The following is a 7,183-nucleotide window of genomic DNA, read 5'->3' as shown; positions in this document are numbered from 1 at the left end:
CTGGCTTCCTAAGGTTAAATGTATACACTGTATAGCTTGAAATAAGCTAGAAAAAACAAAGTTACTTCCCACTATGACATCAGTGAAAACCGTTGATGTATTACAGACAATAACTTGGTTCTACATGATCAGTTCAACCTGTAGTTTTCACCCTGTAGTTGTTTTACAGAAGGTAGAAGATTACTTACTCCACTTAATGCCAATATTTACTGACGTAGAAAAAAAAGATAGAAGCTGGGTTCATCATGATGAAGTGGATACTATTTGACTAAGAGACTGGTCTTATTACGAAGGGAAGCGCGCTGAACACAGAGAATCCTCTGTGTACTGTTTGGTGATCACGTGCTACTGACTTTTTGTAGGGGGGAGATTTACGCGCTTGTTAGTGTCCAGTTGGAGGTTGAGCATGCCAGAGGCACGCGCTCTTTTACCCTTCTTCAGTATGGGATAGGGTCCTATGGAAGACGGATATTTGGGCGTGCTAGTTGGAAAAAGACAGAAGGCTGTTAATATAGTTCAAGTCTCGTGCAGCTTGTGGTGACAAGCAAATCAGACGAATATGAAGTTGTCTTTTTCATGTATCGTCGTTTGCCGTGGTTACGAATTTGTTGAAGGAAAGTTTGAAACAACAACGGTAAGGTTTGGACATTTTGAGTAACTCTAGAAGTGAAATTGTCGTCTTTGAGAAGAATGACATTAATAAGACGACATGTGAACAACTAACGAAACAGGTCTGGCTTTCTTCCTTTTAAAGCCTCGTATGCCTAACACAATCTGCACTGATTGATCATGTTTAGCCTCTAAACTGGAAATCAGTACTGTATAGAAATGCCACGCTCTCTAATATTGTCCACCTTATATTGTTGTAACACATTTTTAATGCGTGTGAGCTTAGAGATATTACGAGTTATTGAGTAACCAGTTGTGAATAATACGAACTAAAAGTTTTGCAATTTCAATGCAAAGATCGTTTGAATGTTTACTTATGGAATATTCGCAAAGGTTTCTCTTGAGTGTTGACTATTTTAACCCGTGGGAAAAAAAAAGAGAGTAATTTCTGCACCGATAATGAAACGTTTGTTTGTGAAGCTGAAGGCTATGTGTTATCGAAATTGTTGTTGTTATGTTTGTCTTGTCAGCAACAGGAAATGATGTTGCTTTTCCCGTTGTAAGAAGCTGTGACACCTACCTAGTAAGTTCGCTGAATACGCTTAACGTTCCTTGATGTTAAGGAAGTAAATAAAACATCTTGACGTCACTAAGGCACGGTGGCCAATGTATTGTGTGTGCGTGATTGAAACAGATGACTCTTACATCTCATGACTGCCCACGTGGATGACGTATGCTATAAGTTTAACACATCTCGACTGTTTATCAACTACACGAACGTCGAAATAATCGGAGAAGACCAGAACTTCCTTTGAGAATTTTCAGTTAATCCCGCCTTTTTCTACACTTTTCCATTCTAGAAGAACACCAATAGAATAACCGGACCCTTTGTAATACATTGTTTGTTGTCAGTACTGCGGTTCTGTAAGGGGATAACAGGAGGTGTTAAGCACTTGGAAACAGTCACCGTCTACAAGTCGTTAATCAAAGGAATGAAAAGCGCATTACAGCGAGAAGAGAGCATTGGTTGACGGGTGGCGTGACCTTTGATCCTCTTCTTCCTCCCCAGGAGAACCGTCCTATAAGTCTACGATCATGTAACAAAAGTGACTAACCCATAACTTCGAAAACCAGCTGGAAAAAGAACAATTTGTAACATCTACGAGTTTTGGTTAAAGCTGAGAATCGAAACGGTTCTGTGGTTACGAGAACACCAAGAGTGTACAGTTTTTGAAGATGTTTCAGACCAAACAGATGGAAAGATAGCGTTGTCGGTTTCATTATATTTGTTATAGAAAGTCAGATATTATTAATTTTATGTGTTCTTGTATAACTCGGTTTCGGTATCTAAAGAACTACATGTACAGTAAATGTACTTGCAGTCTTCTTAAATGGGGAATTTGGTATTTTTTTTTTTTTACAAATATTCTACATAATTTGATATTGAAAAAACAATTGTTGCTAAAGAGGGACTGTCAGATTTCAATGGAAAAGACTGATACACGAAGGAAAATCTTAGCTACAGATACAGTTATAGTACTGAAGAAAAACGCTCATATCGTTTTGTGTATCCAAACATTTAACAGTTTCTCATTTTCGTGGAACGTCAGTAACTTCACATTTTAATTCACCTAATTAATGCAACCATATATTCACAAAACCATCCATAAGTTTGGTAATATAGACAACATCGGGAGATATTTTAATCAAACTCAATTAGGAGATAGATAGCTACTGGAGAGTTACTTTGTCTTTAATCATGATGCGGGGTTGTTTTGGAAGAAAGAAGAAAACAAAGGGGTCTTCTCAAATGATGCGGAGTCCTTCTCCGGATTGTTGGTGTTCCTGTCACAAAAAGGTATGTGTGTGTGGGGGTGGGGATGAAAGATTATTTAGCCATAGCAAATCAGTGTTAACATATAGGCTAAATATTTTACTGTTCAACATATGTATACTAGCAGATACCCGCAAAACATCTGGGGACAAATTAGTATTTTTATTGCAACAGTACTTCTTTAAATACAGGATTACTAGAATAATATAAAAGAACTCTAATCGCAGACACCTAAATATATAACTCCATTTGTTTTAGGCTTAACATTAGTTAAGCCTTTATTAAGTACGACCTATGTTCGATAAAAAGATAAGTTAACGCTGTAACTTGTGTACGTTTTTTGCTTTAGTTTAGTAATGGCTAAACTCTACTCTATTTAATACTATCAGTAAATAAACGTATAATGTTATTCTACGTTAAACTTTTTTAAAAACTTTGATGAGCTTTTAATATGTTATTGTACAAAAGGTCTACCAAAGTATATTTACGTCCGCCATTTGTTTATGTCCGTTGAAATGAAATGCGCGCGTATTTGGAGGACAGACAAAAAATGAGTATTATTATAATAGATTTAATTTTTTTTTGGAAATGTGTAAGTAATTACAAATCGTGAGTATTAATGCGTGGTAAAAGTTGACTTGATTGAGTGAAAATGACTAGTTTTAAATAACAGAGGCGGTGCCAGCCTCTTTCCAGTGAAAGAAATGAGATGGGCTAGACAAAAAAAAAATTGGAGGCGTTGCACTCTACAACTTGTGGGCACACATTCTATAGCACTGTTTATATTAGATGCAGGGGCTAGAGAAGATACTATACCGTCGCTTCTTCAGAACAAGCAGGTTAAACATTGAATATTTGTTATTTATAAGGGGTGGTGGGTCTTCAGAAGAAGTCGAAATTTTGAGAGAAACGAGAAAACGAGCAATAGAATACTTTTTTTTGCATATAAATTTTGTAAGGTTTGCTTTGCCAATTAATTTAATAGTTGTATTTATTTTACAGTGTTAAAGACGCGGAACGTTAATAGCAATTTATAGAAACGATCGACTAGTCACTCAAGAGCACCCATTTCATCTCCAACAAGTTGTACACATCCCAATCGGTTGTCCTGAAGATAATTTACTATGTATAAACCACGAATGCGCGAGCTGCTCCCGGAACTTTCAGTTGAGCCAGACTATTAGACACAAAAGATAATATTTTGTTTCTAATCGTCTTGTCCAAATGGCGAGTTCTGCTATTAAACGAGAAGCCTATTAGGCAGTGACTTGTGGGGAACAAAAAATAGATTTGAAATGCTATTTTTACACGCCTTTGATTTTGAATCTAAAATGAATCAATTAATAGAGATGTGAAAAAAAAAACTAGCAGTTTACGTGATTTTTATCATAACTATTAAGTTTGTTCGTTTCTAATGCTTCGACTGCTTTCAGCGTATGAACTGTAAAAATAAAAATACAAAATTCTCATATAACAATTTACAATCAACCTAAGCATGTTAGAATCGTATAAAATTTGATAGTATATCGAAAAGAAACTTTTTCATAAAAGTTTTAAAGCGTTGTATGTAACGTAAAATTGAAGTTTTTCATTATTATTCACGTTGGTAATCTCGGGACTAGCAGATGTGACGTTGATAGAAAAGTAATATAAAGTCTTAAAACCCTTTGGTTTGAATTGTCAAGAGCGTTTTCAGTTACTAACCCCGTTTGTGTCGGGTTTCAGGTTCCAGGAAATGAAAGGGTGATATCTGCGACGCTGCATAGTTATTGTTACATTAACCCTTCCTTAGGCTAGGGTTCGAACCCCCGTCACACCAAACATGCTCGTCCTTTCAGCCGTGGGGGCGTTATAATGTTACGGTCAATCCCACTATTCGTTGGTAAAAGAGTAGCCCAAAAGTTGGCGGTGGGTGGTGATGACTAGCTGCCTTCTCTCTAGTCTTACACTGCTAAATTAGGGACGGCTAGCGCAGATAGCCCTCGTGTAGCTTTGCGCGAAACTCTGAAACAAACTGTTTAAGGATGAGTATCACAATCACTCATTTCACGTGTTTGATCTATTTGACGTATAATGAAACGCGCACGCGTGTATTCCCGGTAATTAGCCGTGTACAATATCAGAAACGTTTCGAACAAATAGTGATGCTGTTGTTTTTTGCGTTTAACCATCTATAATTATCCTAGACTTGCATATGCTCGGTGTAACTCTTTTGTTCTCTGCGCATCACCACGTGTTACACCGACAAAAGGAAATTACTAATCTTTCTTGTTAAGATAATAAGTTGAGAAGAATTTGGTCAACCTATATATATATATTGCCCATTACTTTCGTCCACAAACACCTGGGTTATTTCTCCTGCTTTTTTGTTTAATCATTTGACTTTTTTGTGTGTGTAATTTTGTAGAGTATGTAACATTCTATATGTGATCTATTATTTATATTTCAGAAGATTTAAAATAGGATACACGTAACCAGCCTACACTAGAATTCACTTTTTACTGCTTGTTTTTTGGTTTTTTTTTAATTTCCCGCAAAGCTACACGAGGGTTATCTGCGCTACTCGTCTCTAATTTAGCAGAGTAAAACTACAGGGAAGGCAGCTAGTCATCACCACCCACCGCCAACTGTTGGGCTACTCTTTTACCAACGAATAGTGGGATTGGCCGTCACATTACAATGCCCCCATGGCTGAAAGGGCGAGCATGTTTGGTGGGATGGGGATTCGAACCCGCGACCCTCAGATTGCGAGTCGAGCGCCTTATCCACCTGGCCATGCCGGGCCCACTTTTTATTATGATATTTATTTGTGGCTAGTTTTCACAATCGCGGATCTCATTTTAACCTTTCCTTTGATCTGTAAAGTCGTATTTGTTTGTTTCAGAAATTTGTACAAAGCTATCTGGGCATAAATCTGGGTTGACAAGAAGGAGACAACTAATCAACAGCACCCACCGTTAACTTTTGAGCTATTCTTATCTCACAAAATAGTGGGATTTGACCGTTACTCGTGGCTCGGCGGTATGTATGCGGACTTGCAACGGTAGAAACCGGTTTTCGATACCCGTGGTGGGCAGAGCACAGATAGCCCATTGTGTAGCTTTGTGACTTAACTACAAACAAACCAGTCACTCGTATACCGTGCTCACGGCTATAAAGGGTGGGCCGCAATTTTGCGGCAATGGGCTGTGAACAATGAACCATCGAATTCACAGTCCGATTACTTTAAACTTAAGCCACGCACAGCGTAGCTGAAAAGTACTAGGTGCTTTAAAGAATCACCGTTAACTTGCAATGAAAGTATAAGACATTAACTACAAATGATTTGGCCCTTCTAATTCTTTAGAAATGAAATTATTAAACTAACCCCTCCTCTTTGTACAGTTCCTAATTATCTAAACGATTTCGCTTCTAATAAAAGCTGACATTTATCTTATACTTACCGAACAGTATTATAGCGATACACAAACACGCATATATATAAATAAACGTTTTTCTTTTTTCTTTGTCAGAAATAACCAATTTAATTAATATAGAAATGTTTAAGACGCCATCTCTGTTACTGCTGAATCTGTGTGGTTTTGTTTTCTTTATCTTTGTGTGCACACGTTCTCTTTGATAGTTGGCAGATGGGCGAAATATTAATGAGGCATAGGGGGTTCCATTCCTACACGACGAGGGGAGTTTGTCATCTTTCGTATGTTGTTTTTCCCTTCCTTTCATGCAAGTGGGGGTCGAGCACTTTGTTGGTAAGATTCACCAAGCCTTAATGTTATATATATTATATAAATGTAGAAGAAGCCGTAAAAGAAAAAAAAGATACAAGAACGTCTCAAACTATGCTTTTACTTGAAGATTAGTATAAGCACACAACCAGTTCCTTCCTTTATATTGAAACGAAACTGGAAAATTCGCATCATTTTTTTAAACCAACTATTATAATTTGTTTTTCGGCTAGGGTCAAGGACAGGTAGATTATTCGGCGCCTGTCTGATGAAAGTGGTTTTTATCTGGGCTCCTCCCCCCTCCCCCCACACACATAAAATTCTATGGCATTAGATATGTTGATCTCATCCAAGACATTGGATTTATAGATCCCTGCCAATCTGTGACCCTACCAATAGGGCCCTTGTTATTTGTCGAAATATGTCGCAAGCTCCACAACTACAGCCTTCATCTTGTCGCCTTTGTCTACTGACAACTCTCTGTTTTTACCCTTGATCTGTATCCTGTAGCTTTGATCAACCTCCAAGTGGCACAGCGGTATGTCTGTGGACTGATATCGCTAGAAACCGGGTTTCGAACCCGTGGTGGACAGAGCACAGATAGCCCATTGTGTAACTTTGTGCTTAACTTCAAACAAACAAAGCTTTGATCAACATTTTAAATCCTGTTAACTATCAAGAAATTCAAACTCATGTGATATCAGTTAGAAACCTTCCTTGAATAATACAACAACCAAAGTTTACTTTTGGTAAATATAACTAACGGGAGCGGGGCAAATGGGAATATTCCCGAATATCTCGGTTGCTCAAACATAGTTTTAATATTGATTATTCCACTATATAACCTGCTCAAACATAGTTTTAATATTGATTATTCCACTATATAACCCGCTCAAACATAGTTTTAATATTGATTATTCCACTATACAACCCGCTCAAACATAGTTTTACTATTGATTATTCCACTATATAACCCGCTCAAACATAGTTTTACTATTGATTATTCCACTACATA

The 7,183-nt window shown here is 37.4% G+C and overlaps 1 long non-coding RNA gene across 1 annotated transcript in view; it reads left to right on the top strand.

Annotated features, from left to right (window-relative positions):
- Positions 1-378: 378 nt before the first annotated feature.
- Positions 379-7,183, top strand: part of LOC111087720 — a 25,144-nt gene continuing 18,339 nt past the window's right edge. The window contains exon 1 of the long non-coding RNA XR_002612378.1: positions 379-2,467. This is a non-coding gene — a long non-coding RNA (uncharacterized LOC111087720). The remainder of the gene's footprint in view (positions 2,468-7,183) is intronic.

The sequence above is a fragment of the Limulus polyphemus genome, unplaced genomic scaffold (assembly GCF_000517525.1).
Source record: "Limulus polyphemus unplaced genomic scaffold, Limulus_polyphemus-2.1.2 Scaffold2529, whole genome shotgun sequence".
In the NCBI taxonomy this organism is placed as follows: Eukaryota; Metazoa; Arthropoda; class Merostomata; order Xiphosura; family Limulidae; genus Limulus; species Limulus polyphemus.
Note: the sequence above shows the minus strand (reverse complement) of the source record. Positions and strands in the feature narration are given on the sequence as shown.